The following is a 14,507-nucleotide window of genomic DNA, read 5'->3' as shown; positions in this document are numbered from 1 at the left end:
GCCTGTTTCCCTCCCTCCCTTCCTTTCAATGGAATGATAAGAAATACCCTCCATATGAACAGCGATAATGGAAAATGTCTTGAAGCGAACCTAAAAGGACCCATGAAGGATTTCAGAGTCTTTCAGCTTCCAGAAGAATCGTAGGACTGGGCTGCCTATTAGCAAACAAGAAAAGGAGACGAGAAGCATCTGAGCCGGGGTGTAATTTGAACTCTTTGATGGCACAGCAGACGTATCTGTCCCTCCCTTCTTTTATGGGCCTCGTTCAGTACTTTGTGCAGCATGACATAACATGTCACATAGCTCCAGCTCCTAGCACAGTGGCTGCTGCTACACAGCAAAAGCTGGTGTGCCGATAAATGCTGTACCTCAGATACATAGCTCGGTTCAACACTTGCTAAAAGAGAGGTGTTTATGTAAAAAGGGGTGCCCCGTAGCCCCAAATGATAAGAAGCACTAAAATAGCTAATGATGGCTTATGCATCCCTTCATTTCTAAAAGTATATACTATGGTAGTCCTTTGGGTTCAAAGAAGACACACTGTTGTGCAGGTCATCTGTGGACACGGAGATGGCTCTGCAGTCCCGGTCTGGAAGCAGAGTCTAGCACAAAGAAAGCCTAATAGGAGCCCTGGGAATTCTCGTTTAAAAGGAGGACTATTTACTAGTACATAGAATACTGACTGCCATATTTTAATGAGGAATCACTTACCTGGCACCCTCTAGAATTTGAACTACAACTCCCATTAATCTAGACCACTGGCTACAATAGCTGGGGGATGTAGATGATGCCAACTAAAGCATCTTGAATTTGCATGTTGCCTAACCTACTTCAGATAGGCTGGACCTGTCTTACCATTTTCCTTCCAGAAAATAGAAGAAAGAAAAGCAACCTTTCCCAGCCTTATCCTCTCTAAATATATTGGGGCAATAACTCCCAAAATTACCAGCCACCATTTTGGAAATTGGATTAGGAACACCATCACTTCCAAGCAGGGAAGATACATGTGACCAGGAACCTGACAGCAAAGCCAGGAGCCATTGGTTTAAATGTCCCACAGTGTGCGCAGGTGTGATACGACAGCCAGGTGCTGCTGTGGGAACTCAGAGTCCCAGGGAAATTTTAACACTGTGGTATTAAGAAGTCCCTAAGAGTTGGGTCCCCAACAGCTTTTCCACAGTACTGGCTGCTAATGAAAACACACATTAGGCGGCAACAGATATAGATCATTAAAGGAGACACAAGGCTTTTGGACAGGTGAGATAGGGTTTTGTTTTCATTATTCAGGACCTGCTGTTGAATACTAGAATTAGTAGACTGAGTTCAAATCTCTCCTCAGCCCTGAAGCTGTCTGAATGATTTTAGGTCAGCCCTTGTCTCTCAGCCTAACCCAACCCACAAGAATATTGTCAGGATAAAATGGAGTTTTATTATATATGCAGGCTTGAACTTCTGGAAGAAATTCAAAATGTAGACATAACCAATAGGAAAACAGAACTGATATTATAAACTATGTCCAGGAGACCAGGAATGGTGCCTATTTTCTCCTTAGTGCTGAGATGGGCATTTCAGCAGCCCCTCCCCAGATGTGGCCAGCTGAACCTTTAGTAATTCCTCCTTTCAGAAAACGTTAAAGGATTCAGTTTGCCTCCTCCCTGGGACAGACTGCCTTCTGTCACTCCTTCTGACCCCAGAGCCACCACAGAAATGCACAGAGCATCTGGAAGCTGTAAGTCAATTTACCCAGTCTAAATAAAGAGGTGCCACTCGGACACAGCTGACGGGGCAGGTCCTGACACTTCCTTCCCAGAGGAATGAGGTGGGCATGTGCTGGCGAGTAAGTGACTAGCTGTGGGGAGCGGAACACAACTGCATCCCTGGATTATAATGAAAGGCAGGGAATAGTTTTTGGAAAACAAAGCAAAACAGAGGCTCTTCTGCTTAGGTTAGTATTAAAGAGTAACAGTAATGAGTACAAGGATCACGATCTTCATATTAAATAATGATCATTTAGTGGTGTCACAGCCTTTTTCTTCCAAGGGGCTGGCTGCGCATGTGACCTGCCTGGTGTCATCCTGAAACATACCTTGTGTTTGCATCTAGGGAGGGGCAAAGCTGGCTGCTTCAGAGGCAGCTTACAGAAACTGTCTGCCGCAGGGGGCTGGGGACACACCTGGTGTTCCCACCTGCCCTGCTGGCTGGCTGACAAAAGTGAGGGGGTGGGCAGCGGGGAGGGAAGCAGAGCAATGCTGCTAAGCTTGCCTCTCTCAAACTTGCTGCTCCAGAAAGACCAGAGATTAACTGGAGAAAGCTGTGCTTTTATGATTTTTGCTTCTGGAAGTCCAAGGGCATCGGTTACATCTCCTTATGCTGGGAGTGGGAAATCCAGCAAGAAGAACAGATCAACTTTCAATGCAAGGTGAGGTTCCTCATAACAAGGACAGGGTAGGGCAGGAACAGCAGAATGCAGACTATCAACAAAGCGTGTGCAAAACGTTCATTCTGGGCAAACTTAACGCTTTGTTTTAAGTGTAACAGAATTCACTGTCTGCGAAGAGGGTTTGGGATTTACAGCCCAAATCCATGATTGGTAATCCTTGGGCAGAAGATTTTCTGCAACTAAATTCTAATCACATGGAAAGCGAGCCACAGGATTTGAAATCTTAGAAGGCTGCTGGACCAATACCTTGCCTCAGGCTGGATATGCAACACTGCAGAGAAATAGATAACAGAAATGCACTTTCATGAATCTTTAATCTTCTAAGAAGATGAGAACATAAAAGCTTCATTTCAAGACATGTACATGAGTAGATAGCTATACGTGCCTATAAGTGTACCTACTGCTATTCTGCAGAAGCAGAAACATTGTTTACAAGACCATGGAGCAGAATGGAAAATATTCCAACTTGGCTACTTGTGGTAGAAAAGTAGGATAAACATATTTTAAATAAATAACTAGTTCCTTTAGTCAAACATGCAGCATAGCGAACAGGCCACAGAACAGCATGTAGGATAGGACTTCCTGATTATTTAAAACTGTTCTTATAAGCAAGGAATTTCAGGCCCTAGTGGTTGCTAAAAATCCTTGAAAAACCCACAGGCAGGGGTGCCATCAGGACTGTACCACAGGTCACTGGTTTGTGGCCCAATAATCCCAAAGGCAGCCCACACCATGTACCATTGTTTGTCTGTTTGTTTATTTATTAATTCAATTTATATGGCTGCCCATCTCAGACCAGTGACTCTGAGCGTCTAACAATAAAAACAGTCAACACTTAAAACAGTACAAAAATTTAAATATAAATATAAATACAGCCAAGAGATCTCAAAAAATCGTCAGTATCAGCACAACCATGAAACAGGGCCCTTTGCACACTCGAGGCCCCAGGCCCAGACATAAAGCCAAGTCTTCAAGGCTTTCTGAAGAGCCAAAAGGGTCAGATCCATCCGAATCTCAGGAGGGAGGATGTTCCAGAGGGCAGGCACCATAGCGGAAAAGGCACGTCTCCTGGTCCCCGCCAGCCGACATTCCTTGGCTGATGGGACCCGGAGCATGCCCATCCTGCCGGACTGGATTGGATGGGTAGAAACAACTGGGAAAAGTTGTTTGTGTAACTCAGTCCCAAGCCATGAAGGGCTTTAAAGGTGACAACCAGCACCTTGAATTGCACTCGGAAACACACTGGCAACCTGTGCAGCTCCCGAAGCAGTGGTGTTACATGTGCTGAGTAACCGACACTATTTACAACCCAGGCAGCTGCATTCTGTACCAGCTGAAGCTTCCGAATGTTCTTCAAGGGCAGCCCCGTGTAGAGCGCATTGCAATAGTCCAAATGGGAAGTCACGAGGGCATGGGTGACAGTGAGCAGAGCCTCCTGGTCCAGGAATGGGCTCAATTGATGCACAACCTGAAGATGTGCAAAGGCCCTCTTAGCCAAGGCTGCCATCTACTCTTCCAGCAGGAGCTGTGAGTCCAAGAGGCCCCCAGATTGCACACCAGGTCCATCTGGGGCCCATCCAAAACAAAGATGGAAGAACCTTGGTACTGGGAGGCCCAAACACCCAAAGCCACACAGTCTTGCTTGGGTTGAGCTGGAGCCCATTGCATTCCATCCAGGCCCCTACAGCCTCCAGGCACTGAGATAGGCCATCCATGGATCATGGCATTGTTGTGCCACTTTAAATTGTACCTATTTCTCTAGCCCAATGTTTCTCAACCTTAGCATCTTTAAGATATGTGGACTTCAACTTCCAGAATTCCTTAGCCAGCATGCTAGCTGGGGAATTCTGGGAGTTGAAGTCCATGCATCTTAAAGTTGCTGAGGATGAGAAACACTGGGCTAGCCTAATGGCAAGCCGCTGCTTTGGGAATCCATAGCCAGTCAGTGCCCTAGAACAGCAAAAGACCCACCCTTTTACCTTTCCAATTAATTAGAGATGTTGTACTTATAGCCTGATTTTATTTATTTGTGTTTGTGTGTGTGTGTGTGCGCACACACACACACACACACTCATATATACAAGCCATGAATTGGAGTCTGAGATATGGGCTCTAAATAGTTCTCAGGTTATGGCCGGATTCACAGAAAGGTTTGATTTTTGGTTTAGCCTCACCACAAAACCTTTGTAAATAATGCCTCACATCTTACTTTGATGGGTGAACCCAGTCAACTGTGATATATTTGACAAGCCATGGCTTAGTGCAACATATAAACACAGTTAGTGATCCATAGAGCAATACTGTCAAACAGCTCAGAACTAAAAGTTAGGTTGACGGTGAAAAGCATCTGGCCTAAAGCCTTCTCCACGCCTTCCATCCTTGCAGCTTCATGTCAGCTGTTTCCAGTCCTTCAGTATTTTCCAACCCACCTGACCAGTGCTGGTCCTAATGTTTCTATGTTTCCCGAAATTTACAAAACACTTTACAATCATTGTTAATGGGTTGTCCTTTCAGACACAAAGTAGATTATTATAATGAATCCAATTTTAGAATAGGAAAAGGAGGCTGAAGATGGGGATTGCTGACTCACTTCCTCACACAGTTTTGTAAATTTCAAAAGTCATTCACAAAAAAAATCACAGAAAAATCCACTCATGAAAAAAATCCACATTAATTTTCATACATGTTTCTTCTCAGGAACATATTTTGTGCTTCACTTTTCTTAATCTACCCATTGTTATATACATTTTCCCCATATATCTGTCTGCCTGTATTATTTGTACAGATTTTTTTTTTCTTTTTCATTACAAACTGGATCGTATAACCCTTCAGGTCAGCTGTCATTTCAGAGTCACCAATACAATAAGCAATACTGTAAATTATATAAATTAAATTACATATCAAAGAAGAGAAATGGTGTGCATTTATTTTTAACACTGAAGTGAACATTGGAGAAGGAACATCTCAGCCTTGATTATGTCAAAAATTTGGAAGGAATGAATTTCTCCTACATTCCTTTCAGAAGGTTGGTGCTTTTCCCAGAATCACACACACAGGGTTCCTTCCAAAGAAGGCTCTTTACTCTTGACCAAAGCACATTTAGGTATGGTTTCCTAAATTAGATTGGGAAAATTATTTTCCAGTGGGAAGCACAGCAGCAAGTACTACTCCAGCTGTAATGGCCCCACAGAGCCAAAGGAATCCCACATTTTGATTACATACCAACTTTTATATCTTTACAATTTCATCAGCTAATAGGGAAGAAAAATTAACTGAATATAAAGAAATAATGAAAACGTCTTTCCTTTTAGCCATCACTTCAGAAAACTGCTCTGTAGCTCTCTTCTGCTAATTAATGGTGTAAGGCTCAATTAGGAGCATTAAGCACATATTTAACTCCTCCACTGGAATCAATGGATGTTAAAAAGATTTAACCAGTTGGTCTTTGTTTGCCTTTAGATGATCATTCCCTATAATTGATCGATCGATCGATAGATAGATAGATCATTTATTGGTTTTGCTTCACAGATCTCTCCCCCTCTCTCCCAATAAATAAAGCAAAAACTATTTTCCTTCTAAAAGCAGAATGTCCTATATACTCATCCTGATGCCCGAAATAAACAAAGAACAGAGTGTATCTATGGCTTTCACAGTTACCTTTGGAAGAACAGGTGCTGTTCCCAAGAAAAGTCAGTGGAGTAAAAATGAATTCATAGGCTATTATTATACTTCTGTAATTTTAGTGTAAACAGCATCAACACTGATCCTGAAAAAGAAACAATTATTCTGGACTGCTTGATTAGCTATAAAATGCTAATTCGTAAGCCATGGAGCAAAAATGACTTATGAAGATAGATCTGCCAATCCCACAGTTTATGCCTTGGTGAAGACTTGGCAGGGGAAGGAAATTATGGCTCACTAAGGATTAGATTTTATGTTTTTCTTCTTGATTTTGTGTTTTTGGGGGTCTTGTGGTTTTTCAAATGCAGTGAAACAGAAGACTGTTTCAAGCATGCTGTTTGTTACAATTGGGTCCATGGAACAAAAGTAGAGCTTGAATTCTCCGAGGATTCCCTTGGCAGCTTTTTAGTGAAGCAGCTTATCCTGGAGGAGGTTTCTATGAATTTTAGTTGCTTCCATCCACTCCAGATGGAATGAAGTGGCAAGTTAGTACTACGTTATTAGCCACTAAATGCAAACATTAGTAGTTCCCTTGCAAATCCAACTCCACAAATCCTTACTACTGAATGAATTATCTATTTTTTCATGTATGATGGAATTCATTGTCCATAACCGTCCAAACATATATGTTGGCAGAAAAGATTTGCCCTCCTACTGAAGGTCCCTGTGTGTTCTAAAGATTGAGAGCTTCTCTAGAGCCAAGTTTGTAGACGTATGACAGAATGCAGGCAGAGGAAAAGGAAAAGCACACTTGGTCATACAGTGCTTCATGTTTGTACTCCCTTCTTTGAGAAAGTGGTATGGTCCTGCCCCACTGTATTTTTCCCCGTGAGGAAAAGCAAGTCTTTTGCCAGTCCATTTCTGAATTGTATCACTTCAGATTGTAGCTAAGGGCTTGCAGGACTGAAAGCTGATCCATAACATATGAGTGACACAGAACACTGGGTTGTTAGTTAAAAGGCTAAGACAGAAGCATTCACTCTGACAACTAGATACTGATATGGTGGGAGTGCTACATATGATACACAGACGGTCTAAAGTCCAGATATGAGCTTACTGTCACAACTGCAAGAAGGACATACAGTAATAAGCCCTTTAAAGGACAATCAGTAGTAAGTTTTCCCAACAGCATCACTCCATCCTTACATTAAATCAGCAGCTATTTCTAAATTGTTTGCACTGGTCATCAACAAGACCCAGTTGAATCAATGGAAATATTCCTCTCTGGTCAGCCAGTTTTCTTCCACAAAAGTATTCAGCCTTTCTTGCCACTAACACTAAATTAGGAATAAGAACTCTGCTGCTGGGCATTTTGTCAAACAGTGGGGCAAAAGGAGAAATTCTAAATCTCCAAAGTGATGTGCTTCAAATAGGTCTAACCTTTATTATCGGATGGCAACCTGCAGTTATGAAAATTATTTGCTGATTTATTACAATTATTTGTATAACACCCCAATCCCAACTACTGGACAGTTTACAGCATACAAACAAAAACATAATATAAAAAAGCCCATAAACCCCCCAAAAACATCACCGCCCTTCAAAAGTCACCTAAACGAAATGGTTCTGGCACCCTTGTAGAAGGCCAACAGTGAGGGAGGAAGATATTCCAAGTCCTTGGGAAGGCCACAGAGAAAGCCTGCCTCTGGATCCAGTTCTAGCCTTATTGGGAGATTGGGATCCTGAGTAGTACCTCACTGGATGGGAAGAATAATTTTGAAAGAAACAGTACCTTAAATAGACCAGTACCATGCTCTGTAGGGCTTTATAGTTAATAATCAACTCTCTGGATGCTTACAGATATCCAGTGGAGCAAAATGCCATGTTCTGCACAACTGTTACAGATGCGTGGACCCAGATGACAAATGGTGACTCTTAGGTACTGTGGAATGCTGATGAACAATAGAACCAAAAGAGTTTCTTCCAGGTACACCATCTGGCATCCTTACACTCTTGGAAGTATTTAGCATTCGGTATGGTCATCACACCTTTATTTATTGAATCGTTTTCCGCTGTGGAAGGAGACGGTCACAGCAGTCAGCGCAAGCCTTCCATTGCTTTTCCCCCCTCCGCCACCCCCCCCCCGGAAGAGTAAGCTGCTGGATCATTTGAAACACGCCTGCACTTCAGCTCCAAAATAGGTCTTCCAAATCTGGATGTGGGTGCACTGGGAGGAGATGGTTTTTTTTCTATGTGTGTTGAAGAGAAGAAAGGATAATTCTTCAGGGGAGAAGTGATTTTAGCCATCGCTGAGCTTTCAGATAAAATAGTATACAAATCTGATTATATAACCTTTACTTAGACACGAGGTTGTATCAGAACCCCATGAGTCTATTTTCATCTTATGGATATAACAATGTTCTTGACCACATCACACAAGGAAGAAACACTGTATGTTCCTTCGCTGTTAGTTCATATTCCACTTTTCTCAATCATCCCCATTTTATGTCCCAGTTTTACTTTTTCTCTGGGGAAAAGAATGATAGACTTTTGATAAACATGCACATACACACACACACCATCCCTGCTATACAACAAAATGATTCCATGTCCTTCAAATTCAAGTCTGACAACTTCCCTTCAGTATTTAACATCTTTATTCTTCCCTCTGTCATTTTTGCAATGTACGCTCTCTACTTCTCAGCCAACAGACATCTTGTTCATTCACTCCCAGAGACAGAACAGGTTTCAGATCTCTTGGAGCAAATGATTTTAGAAGTCATCTTATATTTAGGCTTTGTCAATCCTATCAAAATCCAGCATCTACTTAATCTCCCCTCAGCTTTTCAGTGTGGAACGCTTCCTATCTCCTAGGCCACAATTCACCCCAAAAGATACCTAGCACAAATATTCATACACGTGAAACAAAAATGATCATCCTGTCAGACTAAAGGAGCTAAAATCCTCAAAGCACAAACATATATACAGTACATCCCAAACCCTTAAACCTGGGACCGACAGGAAATTCTCTATTTTCTTTTACACATACTTTGATTACATTTTATCAGCTGACAAATTGATCCTCTAAGTGCCCAAAAGCTGGGAGATGCATTGTTAATAATAAAATCACTGTTTGTTTTTTAAGGAAGCCCTTTTTTTTAATATATATATAAAGAACCTGTTTCAGAGGAACTTTGAAATGGGAGGCTGTTTCACACTTTAAGACAGAAGGCAAGCCCAGATTTGCTCTGAAATGTTTGGTCAACAGGGAGCTATCCTCCATCCTGGCTCCCTAATGAGCATACTCGTATGAAACACATGTTTGCCGTACAGTATTTGCCTTCATTTTATGTAGGAAGGGCTATCTCTCAGAAGCAGAACATATGCCTTGCCTGGAGAAAATTACAGCCCATTCTCTTATAGCTGGAACAACTCTTGAGGGAAAGCTTGGGTGTGCTACCAGATCTTGGCTGCAAGTATCTGAATGATCAGGAGATGGTGGCAAAGAACTAGAGAAACCTCTAGCTCTTTGCTGCTATCTAATGGTCACACAGATTTCTGCAGTCCAGATCCAGTTGTCCTAGCTACTGCCCATCACTCTAGATAACATTAAGCTACAAAATACTTTTAAGTGGCTAGAAGGCTGTTCCTAAATTTCTATTGTGTACACTATCCAAGCAAAAACTGATATTGCCAGATGTCTCCCTGTTCAAGTATGTGCTCTATCATGTGCAGTTTCAGTGAGATTATCAATATTTATATAATATTTATATAATACTAGTTTTACATATTACTGAAACAAATTCCAGTAGATGAAATGTCTAGTTAAATTTTACAAAATGGCATAATACAGGTCACAACGTTTATGCAAGAAAGCACACATAAATCCCAAAGTGAACTGATATTGTCTAAGAATAATAAAATACATATTACTGGTAATAATTGCAGGCTGTTTCATTTGGAGAACAGCCATGGGCTTCTCTCTGTTTTGGCTTTGCTTTAGTGTGAACCTCTTTAAATAGGAAAAATGTCCCCTCCGCATCTGTAAAGGTATGAAAAGCAAGTCTGACTTCACCAGCCCATTGATTTGCTTAACAACTCCAGGTATCCTGGCTCTGGCTGCTGGGGTGAACACTTAGCACCATTTGAAGATGCATTTCCTGCCAATTAAAGCTTTCCAGAAGTGGTTCAGCTGCTTTGAAGAACACCCATAAAGGAATATATATTTATAGTTCCTTCCATCTAATAAGTGCATTTAGTTCCCTTAACATTTTCACATTTTTCTTTCACAGGAATATGGGTGACTTGGCAATTAAATAATACCTGCATTGATATGGGACATTTGAGTGTGCTAAATACTCTTGCATGCATTATCTTAGTAATCATTCTAATAGCCTTTTCCAACTTTCTCCCCTGCACCCACATTGGGGCAAGACGGCCAATGGGCATGAGGGCTGAGAATTCTGGGAATGATCATCCTATGCCTGAAAGGAATCAGGTTGGTGAAGATTTGGAGATAGTGCATTACAATACAGTGGTATTAAGATCATAAGAAAGGGATATGATCGGGCAAAGGAGAAGCTTGAGGGAGCTGGTTTTTCAGTAAGATTAATGGGTTGTCCCTACTTTCTCTCCCATTGCCTTCTACTGCTTCCTGGTGTAATGGTTACTGCTACTGAGTGAGAATTAAGGAAGCAGTTTGCTGATGTAACATTTGAGGACCATTTCTACAAGACAAGTAATTTGTTCAAGGCTTAAACAGTGAGCTGGGTAATATGCAAGGTGTACAGGTGATGGCAGGACATAGTCAGAAGGCCCTGGTCCATTCCATAATGCTACCAGTTGAAAACAATAGGCAGCATGGAAATATCTCTCTACCAGAAGCAAATCAATTCTCATTTTCCTCCAGAATGAGCACTATCCTTGTAAATTTGGGCTGGAAACTTAAAAAACATGGCTACTCAGTACAACAAGCCCTGGTAACACTGTAAAGTCACTCAGGGCTCTGCCAGATGGGTCTATATATCCATCAAGGGAGTGAAATGACACACTCTCTGCCAATGATTCCATGAAATTGCCTCCAAGTGCAGGCAATCTCAATCCAGTAGCAAGCTTGTCAACTTTTCCTCTAAGTAGGAAGAACCAGATGTTGCTGGGGAGGCAGAAGTATTGTGTTGCCTTTTCTGCACAGGAAAATAGTAGAGGGGACACCTGGCTCACCCTGTTTCCATGCTGCTATTTCACTTTACTGGAGTGCTGGCTCAGAAGGTGCTGAAATGGCTGAATGTAAGGCACGAAAAGCATGTTCTATCATCAAGTGACCCCGGACACAGTACAAATGTATCCTATTTATTTATTTTACATTTAGGGGAAGAGGTTTGTGTTTTGGTGCGACGCTGGGGTGGTGAGACAAGATGGTAAATTTCTGCCCAGCAATTGAGTACTGATCAGCTGGCATTCCTAGGATTTGGCTCTTGGCCAAAAAAGACAAGCGTTCATTGGCTGATGGGCCCCAGCAGGTAAATATGCACTGTCTTCATAAATTTCCAGTTTGCAGAATGGTCTGCAGTAGGTCTACACAGTCCAGAACGTTACTGAGTGGACTATAAATCAATAGCACAAGGCTTTGTGGATAGGAAGGGTGGTCACCTAAAAGCATCCTCAAAGGTTTAACTTAGTTGCATGATAGAGCAATCACACCTTTAGCACCTATAACCCAATTGTGCATGTCCATTTATCAGGTAGTGATTTCAGCTTCTAGTTTGATAAGCTTATTTTAGATGCAGCAGCTGCTGGGTCTAATTGAGCTTCAGGTTGAATAAGTTTTCTGTCAAAAAGTATAGAAGGCCATATCAAACCATACACTGGCCAGCCTTGTTCCATTTGCCAAAGAATCCACCAATTAGGGCAACATCAAAGTGGGCATGGTTAGGGTTGATAGAGCAGTACCTTGCATCCTAGATTTTTATTTTATATGCCAAAAGTTTAACTGATAATGAACTGATTTTCCTTCCCATAAGATAATGTTTAATTTAACTGTTATACTGGTTTCATGGAGAAATAGAGTGCAGGTGCTGGGATCTCTTCAGGAAACCTTTCAGCTACATTCTCAACAGCACTAATCATGAAGGACTCCCGTACACAGCAATGTTCAGAGGCAAAGCTGCAACACTGTGTTAACAAGAGGCAGCATAGTTCACATTCACTGGAGATGGATCAAAGGGCCTGGTAGAATTCCATTCAAAACTCTGCCAGCAAAACGCCTGACAACTGCAAGATCGCTTCTGATAAATAATCAAATATGCATTTGGGTCAGACATTAGTACCATTCAAGTATAAAAGTGTCTTATGTATTTTGTCAATGTGAGTTGAGGAAGAGGGGAAAGGCCCAGGTATACCTCTGACCTTCAGAATGGAAACATGACGCACTGTGGCTCAAGCAGGCTGCTCAAGTGCTTCCCTAGGAAATTCTACGGTCTGACCCTTCCTCAATCAGCTGCCCTTCAGATATACTGGATTACAACTCTCATAATTGCCAGTCAATATACCCAATGGCTATGTTAGCTAGCCATTATCGCCAATATTCTTCTTGTACTTTTCCATGGCCCACTTGCCTATAAGCTTGTCTGTCAACACTGCTGTAAGCAAGATGCTTTGTAGATATATTTCACAAGTGGCTTTATTTCCCCAGCTTTTGCTGTTCCAGGGTGACCTTTAGTAACAAGGCATGGGCTGCTGACTTTTCGCTTTAATATACATTGAATGGTGCACGCAGTGCAATCCTTTCCTACTGTTTCATCACCCTTACCTGATGCATGGAGATGTCTTCCCACACTCTTGGTCATAATTTGGCAAAACTCCATGCAATCCCTTGCATGCAAAAAACTCCAATGAATTCAAGAAAGGGAGGCAGGGAGGAAGGAAGGAAGGTGGGCTGAAGCTGGGCTGAAAGAATAATAAGAATGGATTAAGAAGAATAATACTGTAGATAATTTTCCTGTTAAGGTAAATGTTCCCTCATAAAAACAGCCAGTGACATTTTGACGATCTGAGCCAGTCTGGTGTAGTGGTTAAGGCCCCAGGCTAGAAACTGGGAGACTGTGAGTTCTAGTCCCACCTTAGGCACAAAGCCAGCTGGGTGACCTTGGGCCAGTCACTCTCTCTCAGCCCTAGAAAGCAGGCAATGGCAAGCCACTTCCGAAATCTTGCCCAGAAAACTGCAGGGACTAGCTCAGGCAGTTGCCAGGAGTCAACACTGACTCAAAGGCACCCCTCCTCCCCAAAATGTATGACTCAACAAATTAAACAATCACATCTGCTTCCAGGATATATCTCTTTGGGTATGAGTGTTATTTCATTCACGTCTCATGAGCCACACCAGTTACTTCACAATTCCTCTAAATGATACATATTCAATAATACAATTTTGTATCTGGCTGATTCAGCCTCAGTGATTTTTAGATTTCTCAAGTGAGCCTCGAAAGGGCTAGAACCTTGCAGAATCTATTTTTGAACTGTATTAAATGTGTGCAAGAAAAGCAGGTAACTCCATTGAAGTAGTGCATTTAGTTTACACAGGTTCTGAAGGTATGAATGTCTCACTGAATGAATTTTGGGTCAGTTTTACAAGAATCAACAGTTGGTGTGGAAGAGCTCCCACATGTGAATAGGAGGGGGAAAAAAAAAGGAAGTCACCACATCAAGAGCGAACCCTTGAAAGCCAGCTATAATCACAACATTCACTTAATTCAATTGCAAAAGTGCCTCTACCACTTCCTTTCATCCTCCTGAATGAGCACATTAATCTTTTCCCCTTTAAGCCTTTGCATTTACTGCATGTAATCTTAGCCCAACTTTACGCCTCTGAGATCATAGTCAGATTTCTACTGGATTCCCTTTTACTGTGGTGCTGAAGAACAAGGGGACCCAGTTACTCATGCATGGTGCTGGGTTCTAAATTAACTGTAACTACGCAAGGGGGAAAAAAAGAGACTTTCATGTCACTGGAGACAGCTTAATGAAAACCTCCTGTCTGTGTATAGGAAAAGAAAGCAAACAAAATGAGAGGATGCCGAGGAAAAGAATTAGAAAAATGGCTAGGAATATCCCCGTGTCATATAAAGAAAGAAGACATGCACATTTCAAATGCTGTCTATGTTGCACTGAGCCTTCCTTCATATGGAAAGGCAATTTAATTGCAATTGTGAAAGAGGTGATGAAATAAGAAAAGAAAAAGTGAAGGGTGGTTGGAAAGGTTAAGATTGTTTAGAAAGGAAACAAACAACAGAGGACTTGCTAGGAGTTAAATAGAGAGAGGAAGAGAAAGAGAGAGAGGAAGCACGGATGAGAAAATAAATCACAGCTTATTGATGAACCTGATCTTGCCCAAGTGGACTCTGTTTTCAAATCCTATTTGCTTCAGAGAGAGATATTTAAGCTCACGGCT

At 41.8% G+C, this 14,507-nt stretch overlaps 1 long non-coding RNA gene across 2 annotated transcripts in view; it reads right to left on the bottom strand.

Moving 5' to 3' along the window:
- LOC112540688 (uncharacterized) overlaps positions 1 to 14,507 on the bottom strand; it is an 89,945-nt gene that overhangs the window by 37,226 nt on the left and 38,212 nt on the right. For both annotated transcript variants that reach the window (XR_003084767.2, XR_015797835.1), the window contains exon 3: positions 12,870 to 13,006. This is a non-coding gene — a long non-coding RNA (uncharacterized LOC112540688). The remainder of the gene's footprint in view (positions 1 to 12,869; positions 13,007 to 14,507) is intronic.

The sequence above is a fragment of the Python bivittatus genome, unplaced genomic scaffold, assembly GCF_059951505.1.
Source record: "Python bivittatus isolate LINGU-HERP-01145 unplaced genomic scaffold, Pbiv_v1 ctg000020_np1212, whole genome shotgun sequence".
NCBI lineage: Eukaryota > Metazoa > Chordata > Lepidosauria > Squamata > Pythonidae > Python > Python bivittatus.
Note: the sequence above shows the minus strand (reverse complement) of the source record. Positions and strands in the feature narration are given on the sequence as shown.